The sequence below is a fragment of the Pipra filicauda genome, unplaced genomic scaffold, assembly GCF_003945595.2.
Source record: "Pipra filicauda isolate LSUMZ 115617 unplaced genomic scaffold, ASM394559v2 scaffold209_size2725305_pilon, whole genome shotgun sequence".
Lineage (NCBI taxonomy): Eukaryota > Metazoa > Chordata > Aves > Passeriformes > Pipridae > Pipra > Pipra filicauda.
The window spans coordinates 1,500,477-1,514,794 of NW_024104320.1; the positions used below are offsets into that span (position 1 = coordinate 1,500,477).

The 14,318-nt window shown below is 42.9% G+C and overlaps 1 protein-coding gene across 8 annotated transcripts in view; it reads right to left on the reverse strand.

The window, feature by feature from the left end:
• ITSN2 (intersectin 2) overlaps nt 1–13,376 on the reverse strand; it is a 91,149-nt gene extending 77,773 nt beyond the window's left edge. For 5 of the 8 annotated variants that reach the window (XM_027749255.2, XM_027749253.2, XM_027749254.2 and 2 more), the window contains exon 1: nt 4,856–4,935. The gene's annotated coding sequence lies outside the window, so the exon portion shown is untranslated. Of the gene's footprint in view, nt 1–4,504; nt 4,526–4,855; nt 4,936–5,301; nt 5,323–13,296 lie in introns of those variants that run through there. The other 3 variants (XM_039380959.1, XM_039380961.1, XM_027749250.2) reach the window with 3 other exon arrangements.
• Nucleotides 13,377–14,318: the final 942 nt, after the last annotated feature.

Consider the following 14,318-nt stretch of genomic DNA (forward strand, 5'->3'; position numbering starts at 1 on the left):
TCCAACACTTTGTCCTGCTACTGTCATCACGTTACATCATTTGAATTTCATGTGTTGTTCTGAAAATAAGAGTTACACAACACTGTGCTCATCTATATATTAATGTTCAATCCATTATTCTAACTCCAGGATCCAAGTAACCAAGCTGGCCAGGCTGCTTTCCTATACTGACAAAGTTCTAAATATTCCCAATTTAAAGAAAAATGACATTTCATCAGCTCCATTTTTACTTTATAATTTTTATGTGACCTAATCCTCACCTTTATAACATTTGGTGCTAACATCACAACAATACCAGAAAAACAAGTTACTACAGTCTCTGTACCATCTTGCAATGGGCAATACAACAAAGTATGTGTGGAAGTAAGAAGAACTGACAAAATAAAATCCCTTATCTTATTTTCTAGAGGCTTATCCTTAAATAAACCTGAGAATAAAAAAAAAAAAAAAACAGAAACAACAAACCCCACAACCATTCTGATAAGACAAGTAAGACAAATGAGTTAATGAAAGCAGTTACATTATAGGAACCAAGCAACCAGGATGCTCAAATTCTTAGCCTGGCATTCTAAGGGTAGAAGAGATGAGTAGTTAACATGTACTTTGATGAATCCCATCATCCAATGTGAATTAAGCTCAACTGAGGGGTGTACTTTGCAAAGATCTTAAGTGCCTACTACAAGATTCATGAAAACAGGCAACCGGAGAAAGCACAACCCTCAATGAAGAGAAAGACTTCTGTGTGTTTGAGTACCAATATTAGACACCACAGAATCCGCACGCCAAAAGCTGCTCTAAATATACCAACAGCGTGAAAAAACTCAACATAAGCTCACAGCTCATTAAACTCAAACAGCCACAGAAAACAAGGCTTCACTGCTCACAGCTGGCTTAAAATTTTGGCTTACACTGGTCTGTCACTGGAAGGAACTTGAACTCACACACAATATAAGCCTCCCAGTTCTATATCGATCAGGATTCAAAAACACCATTTCCAGAGGTAATCAGGTACCTGCAATATTTGCAACCAAGCACTTGAAAATTTCAGGATCACTTAAAACAGCTGCTTAGCACTTCCAAAAATCCAACTAAGCACTCTAACACGAGTGCTTCCCCGCAAAATAGACTGTTATGTCATCTATCACCAACGAATGTACAAAAGGAAAATGCAATTTTAAAAGGTGAAATTAAAGGTCATAATACGTTTTTAAAGGTAAAAGGAATACAGTAACTACCTTATATCACCCCATACCTGGGATCAACCTCTGAACCTCAAAGTACACTTTGTGTTAAGTGTTTTACTGATATGCGATAGTTCTTGAAACAGGTCAGTCGTAAAAAAAGAGAACTCTCTAATTAGCTCGACTTTATCTTTGTTATCTTAAAAATCACCAATCATCACCTAAGACAAAAAAGCTCAAAAAAGGTCACTAACTTTCCCACATGACATGACCCCTCCAACCTAAAATCAACACTAGTCAGCAAACTATTGCTCCCACAACTTTCACAGGACTAAAACAGTGTTTTCACAGTGTCTAAACCAAGCTTCCCCCCCAAAACTTAAAAACATGGCAGGATCCATTATCTATTATCCTTTGCCAAAAGATGTGGCATTACAATGAACTGAAGACAGCTTTTGGAAGTCAAAATAACTTGAAAACGAGGAAGTAGAGCAGTTGCATACATATATATGGAACAAATCACAGGCCCAGTGCTGCCAGGAACACTGGGTAATGTCACTGCAAGACCAAGCTCTGTGATTTATGGGAGGCCCTGGTGACTGATCGAGGATCTTGATGATGGGACTCATCTTCTCGAAGGGCCAGAACACCAATACAGAAAGCTGCTAAATCTTACTTCAGTCCCTGGAAAGACAATGGAGCAAATCCCCTCGTGAGTCACCTGCAGATGCCTGAAGAACAAAAAGGTGATGGGAAACTGCCACTGTCCATCCAGGACGAACCACATCCAATATCTCATGGCTTTCTGTGTTGAGATGACTGGCTCTGTGAATGAGGGCACAGCAGCTTGTTTTGACTCTATGAAGGCTTTTAATAAGGTCTCTCACAGTATCCTTAGAGCCAGACTGGTGGAATATAGTTTGAAAAGGTTCACTGAAATCTGAGTGGAAAACTTGCCTGATCACCAGACTCAAAGAGCTGTCATCAGTATTCCAAAATCCATCTGTTTGGAACTATTGATGTTCCCCAGGAACTGATACCATGGCCAGTACTGTTTAAGGTCTTCACTGGCAGTCTGGGCAATGGGATGGGATGCAGTCTGAGCAAGCATGGACACTAAACTGGGGAGGGTTGTCCAGTGAGTTGGTGGGATCTCCACCCTTGGAAATAATCCAAACACAACCAGACACGGCTCTGAGGGACATAATCTGAGTTGGCCATGCTTCTCACAAGAATTGGACCAGGTGATCTCCAGAAGTCTCTTCAAAAAAATATTATTCTGTAACTACATTTCAGGTTAATAAAAACAAATGGAAGCAGTTAAAAGCTATTTTAAAAACTGAGATGTCAGAGATCTTTCCTTTCAAGTGAAAAGAGGCCAGAAATTAACATTAGAAATAAAGATGTCCAATCCAACTTCTGAACTAGTTTTCAAAAGGCAAAGAGAACAGCTCTGGCCTTTAAAAGAAAAAACTCATGAAAAGCTGTTTTCACAAATTTTACATACTGAGTCTTTTGAGGTAACAGCAGATAATTTACTTGTAAACTGTTAACCAAACAGACCAGAGACCTCTGTCTCAATTCGGAAGAAGAACTAGTGCTCTGGACTGCACTGCTCTTCAGGAACTCATCCCAAGGTCTTTTCCTGACAGCCACCTGTTTTCAAGGAGGGTGAAGGTTTTTGATAATGCCTCAAGCAAAGCATCACCTTTCACTTTCCAAATGCTGCCCCATTTTCCTCACCAGCTCCTGAGAAGCAGCTCAATGAAGAAATACTGTCACCTACAGAACTTAGCTTCATTTTTCATAGCTGCTTCTTTCCTATGGCATGAAATTAATTCAATTTTCAACATTATACAACAGAAATATTTGCAAAAACCCCTGCTGTAAGAACTGCTGTAGTCAAAGTCACTGTAATACCTGAATCTCAACAAATAAAGCCTTCTCATCAACACATTTTAAAATCATCCCATGGGTCACTTCTGCCTTGATGTGACAAGGCATTTTTCTGCTTACAAGAAGAATGGTTAAAATAATAAACAACTATAAAGCTTTGTTGTTTTGACCCGCACCTACAGTAGATAACCCTATTACTTTTATGATTAGCACAAACAAGCCATATGTACCCAGTTTTTGTTATATTGTTACTGCTACAGGAATATACTCCTTGTTTCTATTACAGTGACAGCTACAATTCAGCCAGGGACACATCCCATACCCCAGATCTTGTACAGATAGAGGAGAAAAAAGTAAATGCAATTCTCTCAGGATAGTAATTAAAAGGATAAGCACATTCATTTGATCTAATTTAGGCATCTGAGTTAGGAGGCTAATCTGACAAAAAAAATTTCTGTTCAACAGAGAGCACACAGCAGTCTAAATCCATGTTTGCAGGGATCATGCAATTCTCTTCACATCACACGGAGCCTGAAGCAGGACTTCTCTAAATACCCAGAGGTACGGTGGTGTGAACGCCCCTCCCAGCTCAGTCAGAATAAAAAAATACAAAGAAACCAAACAGGGGAGGTAGAGAGGAAACAAGGAAACAAAAATGAACCAGGTTTGGTAGAAGAATGAAGCCCAGCTGGCTCTTTATCCATTTAGTTCCTAGTGCTCATTAGTTCTAAACATCATCATCGCATCAGCAGATGTAGATGCTCGTGACAACCAAATTTCAGATGAACAATTTAAAACTCTTGAAAGCAAGCTGCATTTTATGTACCACTGATGTTACCCACACCACGTACTGCTTCACACGCTCTGTGTTTTCCCGTGTTCGGCGCGGGAGCTGCTGCCACCACAGGCCGGCACGAACAGAAAAGGAGTTTAAAAAACATCATGTTCCCAAAAGAGCGATGCACAGGACAGGGCAGCCTGGGCGCAAGTGACTTCTCATTCCAGTGTTTTAGATGGGGAATTTCCAACTGATGCTTAAGAGAAACGCTTGAGAAAATAACTTAAAGATCGCAGGCACTATCTAAAGCACGATCTACTTTCGAGTTCTGCAGTGTGACAGATGTCAAAGCCCCAGCTGCTGTGAAAACCATTTACCGTATTCAAAATGGTACCTTGATGTTTAAGGAACCGAATCACGTACCTCAACCACATTTTATTTTCTGAATTTACGACATGCCGCGGAGAGAAGTCGAGACCAAGAAAAGCCAGTCTATTTACAGACAAAACACTTCGCAAACTTTAACTGCAGAAACCAGTTCGATCTCTCCGAACTCCGGGTTTCCACCGCAGCTACAAGGCACCAAAACCACCATCACCGCAACAAACCGGGGTCTAAAAACACGTCCGAGTCACCTCAGTCACCTCACCTCGGGAGCTGTTTGGGCACGGGCACCGGGATTTCTCCGCTGGCAGAGCAGTAATGGAGCACAGGAGAGCAGCAGCGCTGGCAGCGGGAGCCACCGCCGCTACCGTCCAAACCCACCAGAAAACAAAACAAAACAAACAAAACAAAAACGGAAAAAAAACCAAAAAAAAAAAACACAACAAACCCCAAACAAACCCGAACCCCACCAGCCTCAAATAAGGGGAACAAACATAACTAAAGCGGCTTGGGGCAGCAGAACCCCGGAGCGCTCCTGTCCCGCCCGGCAGCTCGGCCTCCCGCACTCCCCTCCGCCCGCCCAGCTCCGCGGGGCCCGCGGCCGCCCCGCCGGTACCTGTTGCGCTGCCCCAGAGCGGCGGCTCCGCTCGGGCTGCAGCTCCTCCGCCTCCCGCGGCGGCTCAGCCCCACAACATGGCGGCGGGGGCGGGGGAGGAAGCGGGGGCGGGAGCGGGGCCGCCGGGCACGGGCTGAGGGCGCCGCTGGGCGCCCGGTCGGCGCTGCCCTTCGCTCCCCTTCCCCCCTTTCCCTCCGCTTCCCGGTGCGAGGAGTACGCGGCCGGAGCCCGACTGAGGGGTGGCTGTGCCCCAGGATGCTGCGCCCCCGGGTCTGGCCCAGGGTCACCAAGCGCCGCTGTGGGCACTGAGCCCGCCGGTGCCTTTGCTGCACACAGAAACAGCTGCTGCTTAAAGACCCGACTGACAGGGTATTTATCTCCATCCTTGCTTGCATTTTTCTCGCTCGATTCCCAACCGCTGTCTCCCTATCTGCTCCATAAGTTACCTTTTCCTTAGTTTTCCGGCTGTATCCCAGTCCTATCTCGACTGGAAGCTGTGGCCTCTGGTCGTTCTGCACAGGCAGGACTCACAGGTTAAGCTGATTTTTCCACCTGAGAGTGGGTGACAGCACCCTTGGTGCTTTTCCATGGGAAGTGTGTCCCACTGGGGCACCCGCAACCAGTGAGGAGGGGGATGGCACAAGGATCTAAATTCGACTCACACCAGGCTCAGTGTACTGAAATATGTAGGGTTTCAGGGCTTTATCTTTCCAAAAATCAAAGAATCCTGTAGGAAGGAAAAACATGAAAAAATGCCATCCTTTTTAAACACTAGACATTTTCTTTCCTCAGCGAGCAGATTTCGCTGTGCATAGGCGATTACAGCACCTTTCTATGCTTTTGCCGTGTAGATAATTACCTATCACCTTCATAGAGAGCAGATTTTTCCACTGACTCATTCTTCTGGGTTCTTAATGAGCCTTTCCAGTTTGTTACACCTTTTGTCATTCATCGTGGTTCCGGAACAGTCACGTTATTGTGCCATGCAATGGTCATGGTTACATATTAGCACATACTGCTCGTTGGTATTTGTGTTTAGACACCTGATGTTTGCAGTTTGCTGGTGCAGCTGCCACACTGGACTGGCAGCTCGCATTCATGCATTTACCCCTCATGACCTCCTCAGCCCTCATCTGATTCACTGCTTTTGAAGATGCAACATTCCCCTTCCTCACTGCCAGCCCAAAAGCATGCTTTGTATTTTTGTTCCTACGCACAGACAGCAACCTCAGCTTTGATGCACAGATATTTGCCATGTAGGTGGATTAAACAGATATTGTTCAAGGGGCACTTGCTGACTCCGTGATTTAAATCACTTGGTGGCCACCAGCCTAGGTGGCCTTTGGCTGTTTTAAAGTAGTCTGCAGATTTCATGAGCAGTGCTTCATATAATTCCAAATAATTAATTGGCATAACAGAGCGGCCCTGGGTCAAGAACAGGCTCCTCTGTTAAAAAGTCTCTCATCTGACATTTTCTGCTTGAATTACTTTCTAACGCCTCTCAAAACACAGCCTTTAATCTGTTCAGTACACATCATAGTGATAGAGCAGTTCTAAATGTGACTTTGTTGTGTAGGCAACATCTCCAGTCTCTCTGGATTGAACACAAGTGCTTGCATCAGACAACAGTTTCCAGGTTCATAAAGGCCATTGTAGAGAGGATTAAGATAACAATAAACCAGATAAACATGTTTCTTCTCATAGGAAGAAACAGATCAGGTTACTTATTACAGTAGTTAAGTATTGAGAAGGGAAGCCCCTAAGAACAGGTTTGACAGATATCTGTGAGCAGTTCTGTAAATACAGTTGATCCTGCCTTGAACATTGACCTAGATGACTTCTCAAGGAACCTCACAGTTCCTTTCCTCTATAGTTATGTAACTGCCACGTCCCACCAAGCAAATGGACTTGGGCTGTGTCTGTGCTTAACCACTGACTTCGAGGTGACAAAGTACATAAAGTGGGAATTGTATAAAGGACATTGGGATACTTAGTTCAATAAATATGAAAGGATTCCTATGGGAAAGCAGCATTTGAGATCACTATGGATGTTGCCTAATGCCTCCTTTGAGACAAAACTGCAGTCAGAAAAATTACAGTTTGGGTTGGATGGCAGCTTTAAAGGTTATCTAGTCCAAACCCCCTGCAATGAGCAGGAACATCTTCAACTAAATCAGGTTGCTCAGAGCCCCATCCAACCTGGCCTTGAACAATTCCAGGGATGGGGCAGCGACCACCTCTCTGCCACTGTTTTACCACCTTCACTGTTCTTTCTTAGATCTAATCTAAATCGACCCTCTTTCAGTTTAAAACCATTACCCCTTCTCCTATTGCAACAGGCTCCATGGAAAAGTCTGTCACCATCTTTCTCATAGGCCTCCTTTAAGCACTGAGAGGCCACAATAAGGTTTCCCTGGAACCTTCTCTTCTCCAGCCTGAACAACCCCAAATCTCTCAGCCTTTCTTCGTAACAAAGGTACTCCAGCTCTCTGCTCATCTTCATTGTCTCCTCTGGACTTGCTCTAAGAGGTCCACATCTTTCTTGTGCTGAGGACCCCAGAGCTGGACACAGTACTCCAGGTGGGTTTTCAGAATCAACGTGTTGCCTGGGAAGGGAGAAGTTTGAGGGAATTAAAAATTCAGCTGACTCCCTAGAGAGATAACCTGGTATAAAAAATTAGCACACCAAAGCTTTATGTATTCTGATGCTGGACAAATTGCATACTGTTTCATCTGCATTACCACAGCCAACTGGAGCTCATCTGAGGCACTAGAACAATAAATATTTGTAACATTTATTAATTATCAGGAAGAGGAGCAGGACTTACAGACTGTTGTGAAGACAGATTTGAATGCAGCAGCCCCTCAGGTCACTCTTCCATGGAAATGGTGTATACAGACATCCAAAGTTTAGTGTGAATTATAAAAAAATGCATCCTTAAAGTGAAGCTGAACTAACTCTTACCCAACCTAAGAGTCTTACAAGATGTTTTATTATCAATGTACGAGGCACAAACTAGTATTACATCTACTTTGTCTTATTTGTTTTAATTAGTAACTGCATTGCCATTTCTTTAAAATGGAGAATGAAATTTGTTTCCATTCAAATGGAAAGTTTGATATTTATATCATTATATAATTTATATATAATTTATATCATTACTTGAATGATAGAAATGCTGCTTGAAGTAGGTTCAAAAGAAAAACACTACTTTTACGAAGGTGGAGTTTCTAAAGGCACTGTTGCAGATACTGCCTTTGGGCATCTCAGGTTTTGGAGGGAAAGCTTTTTGCAAGCTTCAACATGCGTTTTTGGGGGCTGATGTCAAATACCAGGTGAAATAAAAGTCCCTTCTGGTGACAGATGGTACCCCTTCTAGCAAGGAGTAGACAATGGCAAAGCAACTTAAAACTGCAGAAATGAATTTGTTTGTTTCAAAAAGCCATTAAGGTAAGAAAAGTTGCTTAATAATAACTGATGAGTAATAGAAAAGGCAGCTGAAAGAAGAAGAAACCAATGGCATGATAGCATAGAGACTTGTTCCAGACATAGGGGCAGGGTTGCAGCACAGCAGCTACCCAGAGGAGGCCAATTAAGATGAAAAGTGTGGGAGGAGCAGAAAAGAAGTAGCATTTACTATAAGCAATGTTTCAACCTCTAGTATTACTCTGTTATCATTTATTATCCTGCACTTCTAGTGGAAGGTGTCCCTGCCGTAGGCAGGGAGGTTGGAACTAACTGATCTTTAAGGTCCCTTCCAACACAAACCATTCTGTAATTCCATGATTCTATAACCTCCTTGTCATATCTGAGCCAAAACCAACATACAACAGCAAAAGCTAACAAGATATAATGAAGATGAATAAACTATAACTATTAAAAGACACAATTTTCACATTAAGGCTTTACTTTTTAATAATTATCAGTACTTTGTCCTCAATTTCCTGTTACAGGCAATTTTGCTACCTTTAGAGTAATAAGGGAAGATGTGCACTGACAGGAAAAGAGATCATTAATAGAGTTGCTTAGCCTGAACTGAGTGGGAGTAGGTAATATGACTTCTTCCTTGTACTTAGTTTACTCTATAATACTGCTTATTTTCTCTGCTGTGCTGCAGGAAAACACACCAGAATTGAATGCTTTATTCTTCCTGTCCAAGCCCTCTGACTAGGCAGTGTCTAAGCTTGTTGATAGACATGTTTCTGCAAACATATGTTTAAAACATATAAAGTTAAGCCAGAACACAAATGAACACCAGAAATCAGTTACTGCAAGAATAAGCCACACTTTGTGTACAGTTACTGGTCAAGAAATAAGAAATGTAAAGTGATAACTATTTTTGAGTGGTCAAAAAGCACTAACTGCACAATAGTGATCTGCACAGGTTCCTCCTGTAGTGTTTTTCTTGCTATTGAAAGACTGGACTCTCATCTAGAGAGTCCAGCTTGCTGTCCCAACTATAAAGAACTACTTAGAAACAGCTACACCTACCTGATGAGTGGCAGCTCTAACCCCTTTATTAGATTCAACTCTCTTATGCTAAATTTGCTTCTGTGTTAGCTGAAGGGAAAAAAAGAGGAGGTGCAAAAGAAATGAGCCCTCAATGCTGCTGCCAGGTTTCATTTTTACATCAGTATTCAACCGCTTTCTTCCTTTTGAGTAAATGCTAAACACTGTCTTTTAGCCCACATCTTTATTTAAAAATGGAAGCATAAAACACAATGAGATAAACAAAAGGACAAGTTAGTATTTACTTTCCACACCTAACAGAACAGGAGTGGCTCATTTCTGATAATGATTCTGAGTAGCAATTTATCAAAAAGGTATAGAAGGCACAAAGCATACGCTGCATCAAAAGTAGTATTTGTAGAGCTGCTGGTTTGATTTCTAAACCAGAAGCCCACACAGGTTTTAAAATGACAAATGGCTACTATATTAATTTGCAGGATTTTCTGTTACTTCATAGCTGTATAAAATAAAACAGTCATGTCCCAGCTCTGTTCCCTGCCAAGCACTGATATTGTTTAGTGGTGGATGGGGAGCTGGACTGTATTTGTTCAGAGTGGCAAAGGCTTCTTTGCCCACCACACTGAAATTATTTTGAGATTTATAGAACATCTATGTAACCATAGAGAAAGCAGCTTTCCAGACAGGCCAGACTGTTGTGAAGGGAGGCAGCGCTGACTCATGCAGACTGAATTATGGCAAATAAAATTTTGCCAACTGCTGAGCAGACACAAGGGTTTTACTTGCAAACCCTAACTGCAGCACAGCCAGGCAGAAATGTTCAGGCACACGGGAATTTCACAAGTGCCAAGTGCTGACAATAACAGAGAACTGGGGTTAAGCAAGGTTATTTGTTGCAATTTGCAATCCTTATGCCACAATTAGTAAATAATACCTTGGTAAGCCAGAGTTGCAAGTTCATTTCAGATGCATTTGTTTCTCCACACTCATGTTTTAATGCAAGCCAAGAAGCCAGCCTGATCCCAGTAAGATCTCTACTGCATTTGCTACCAGTGATTTTTTTCCCCCACAAATCTTTCCGTTTTAGGTGCTAAAAAGCTGTCATTGGGTACATAGTGTTCAGTTATGGGGTAAAAGCTCACGTGCATGCCCACAGAGAGACAATGGTGGGGAAGAGCAAATCATACCCAGGGCCATCAGCCCATCAGGGATCCATCTCCACAAGCCCAGAGGAGCACAGAGGCACAGTGGCAGGTGACAACCCAAGTCACAGACTCCCAAGGAGCGAACACCTTGCCTGGACCTTTCCCAGGGCTGTCCCAGCAGACTCATCACCCCTGTGTCCAGGTGTGAAACTCTCCAAGGTGAGTCTTGGGAGCAGCTCTCCAGGACTGCTCCAGAGGGTTACTGCCTTGGACGTGTGCTGCACATTATGGGATGCAGGGGAAAAGCATTTTAAGATTGTATGTGACTTAGTGAGGAATGTTTAGGGGAGGAACCAAAGGTAGGAAGAGGGAGGGACTTAGATGATTTGGAGAGGAACAAGTGTGGGAAATAGAGGGGTCTTGGTGAGTCATATGTTCAGGAGGCAGCAACTGGGGAGACTGGAATCCAGGGACCAGTTCTGCTCTTGAACAGTGTACCTCTTGGTTTACCTCTTACCTGAATTTTGTGAGGTTCCCTGGAATTACACGTTGCTTTTAAGGGTTGAATGATATAAATATCAACTTTGAAATAAATCTTGTCAGATGTGTCAGAGTGTTTTTGAGTTGGTGCGAAAAGGAAATTTTTCCAGATTCACAGATTTCTGGAAAGGCATGCTACAGAGCAAGTAAGTACCATGAGCAAAACAGAGTAAGACAGTGAACTACGGTTAATAACATAATTAACAAAAACAGGGATTCACTGAAAGGGCAAACAGACCACTGTGGTTTTAAACCAGCTTATGGAAGTCTACAAAAAAGCTCTGTGTTGATGAAACACATAAGTTTCTCCTGACTGTGGCTCTTGCTTGCCCGGTGTAACACTGACAATTTAAGGTGCTGCTGCCCCCGTCTGCCTGACATCCCGCTGGACTTTTCCATGGCAAACAGAAGCAAAGACAAATTCTTCTCCCAGTGCTGCAAGTAACAACGTTGTGCTGTACCTCCAATCAGTGACTTAAAGTTGTTGCATTTAGGAGGTTGGATCTAGTTTTGCATTCTTTCCCCAGAATTGAACTGACCTTTTAGATTTAGGGGTTTTCTGCAGTTGAAAGTTGTTTTTGATGAGTGGTCTTTCAGAGCAAGTCATTTTGTAACTTAAATTTACATTAAAGTTTAACAGAGTTCAAGCCAGAGCTGAAATCAATGGAGTGTGAAAGGAGACCATACTATCAGCCATTAATGCTTTGCTTGAATTTTCATGCCAAGTTTATCTTGCTTTCATGCTGCTTCTTGCTTTGGAAAGGGAAATCTATAACAATTTGCTGATCTACTCAGCTTTTCTGAAAATTCATCTGCCTGAGGAATGGTTAGACTGCAGAATCACTAAAATGGTTGTTTAAGAACAAACAATTCTAATATTTCTGACCTATAATCCTCACCTATCTATCTGCTACCTTTAACTTTCAGCTCTATATAGTTTAAGGCAAAATTATCTTTTTGTCCTGTGTCAGCGGCGTCAGGAAAAAGCCTTTTACTGCCTAACAAGATAAATCCATTGGCACTTGGCACTGGCAGTCCTTCCAAGAAATACTATGCTGCATTGCTGCAGCTCAATTTGCTTTTCCTCTTCTGAACTAGGATCATCTAGATTGGATGCCACTGCCTAGATTAATATCTTGGCACTTAGCAAGCATATTAACTGGAGTGACAACTACAAGCATGGTAGTTTCAGCCTGCTGGAAATACCACGTGTACAATAGTTGTGTCTCATGTTTCTGCCATGCTGAACTCCTGAACCATTTTCTCTTACAAGGAGCCAGCTCAGTCCTGCCTGAGTAGCACTCGCTAGATTGAGAGGATTTAAAATCAGATGAAAGAGAAGAAACATTTTAATACAGACTCACAGCCAGGGAAAGGAGCTCTGTCAGTGTTACAAGGATGTTAAAGGTTCCTGGTAAATCCCATAAGATCTTTGTTTAGCATCATGAACTGTTCATCAGTCCTGGAGTGGTAAAGGAGAAACAGGCAACTTCGTGGGCATTATTCCAGGACAATCTATGACAGCACACTCTGCTTTGCCCAGGTCACAATGGAGCAACTAAATATATCTGTGCATCTCCAGATTATCCTTGACTTTACCCCTCAGTCAGAGGAACTACACGGGGAAAGCACATCTCAATTCCACAGCAATAAGACAGCTTTGAATCAGAGCTTGCAATAAGTCAATTTAAGGCACAAATCCATAGAAAGGTTTAATTTCAGCACTTGTGAAACTACTTTATTTTCCCAACAGACCCCAGCCTTTTTCAGTGCAGAAAAATGAATAATGCTTGCAAGGTGAATTGTGCTTCCTGAATTGTTTTTTAAAAGTTTCTATAATCCTCATTATTCATCTAGAAGCCTTGGGTTTTATTTAATAACTATTCAGAAGCAGTGCTGAATAGAAGTATACTTTAGCTGATTTTCTCTTGGGTTTTTATGTTGTTCTTCCTGTAACTGGTGCTTCACAAATGCAGCTTTATCTTCACAAGATTCCTGAGGCAAGTTAATATTAGTATCTTCATCTTACAGATGAAGGACAGAAAGGTGGAGCAATTTAAGCAAGAACATTTCAAATATTTGCTATTTTTGGGTACTTCTCTCGGGACACAAAAGCTTACTTGAAGGACTTGCTCTGCCTGGTTTCATTTGGAGTGGGATGTGCTTTCTTTCCACACAGCAAGTTACACACAGCTCAAGTCAGCACGGCAGAAATCAAAGGCTGGTACAAGCTACAGTGCAACTCCTCCCCAGGCAAACCAATTTGTCATCACTTGTCACAATCCCACCTTCCTTCTGTTCCCAGCCATATGTTCCCCTCCCCTCGCACCAGCTCTGGCACATGCCTGACTCCTCCAGTGAGCTCAGCCTGAGGAAAGGGAGAAAAATGTGTGATTAGTTGTTGACAATAAGCTATAGCATCATTTTAAATTTATAATAATCATAGAATCACAGAATGGTTTGAGTTGGAAGGGACCTTAAAGACCATCCAGTTCCAACCTCCCTACCATGGGCAGGGACACCTTCTACTAGACCAGACTGATCAAGGCTCCATCCAACCTGGCCTTGCAAGGCATATTTATTTGTTATTAATTTATGTTGTTGTTAATTCTAAAATAGCTACTTTGTGTGGTTAGACATTAGCAACAATATATCAATTTATTATTAATTTACATAGCGTATAAGAAATATAAAAAAATACTTATGAGTAGTCATTAATTACAGTTACCATTAATGGATATAATTTAGAACTTATTATGTTCAGAATACCAGAACCGGATAAGATTTTGATGGCCCAGCAGGAAGCTGTGGAGCAGGGCAGGCACGGAACCACAGAATCAAACAGGTTGGAAAAATCTCCGAGACCGAGTCCAACCTTGTCAACCAGACCATGGCGCTGAGGGCCACGACCAGCCTTTCCTTAAACACCTCCAGGGACGGTGACTCCACCCTGGGTAGCCCATTCCGATGTCTTATCACCCCTTCTGTGACGAATTTCTTCCTAATGTCCAACCTGAACTTCCCCGGCGGAGCCTAAGACTGTGTTCCCTCCAAGCACCCACCACGGCAGCCCCCGCACTGACGGGCTCACAGCTGGGCAAACAAATTACGTTTTCACGCACCAATGACCAATGAACTACCAACAAAACGCACCTTACTTTCCCCCGGCGAGACAGCCCCCTCATTCCTCCGCCCCCTCCCTGTTCCCGCCCACTCCCGGCGGGCGCGGCGCGCTGGGGTCGCGGCGCGTGCGCGCTGGGAGCCACGCTGGAGTCAGCGGCGGGATCCGAGAGCGATCGCCCGGGACGAT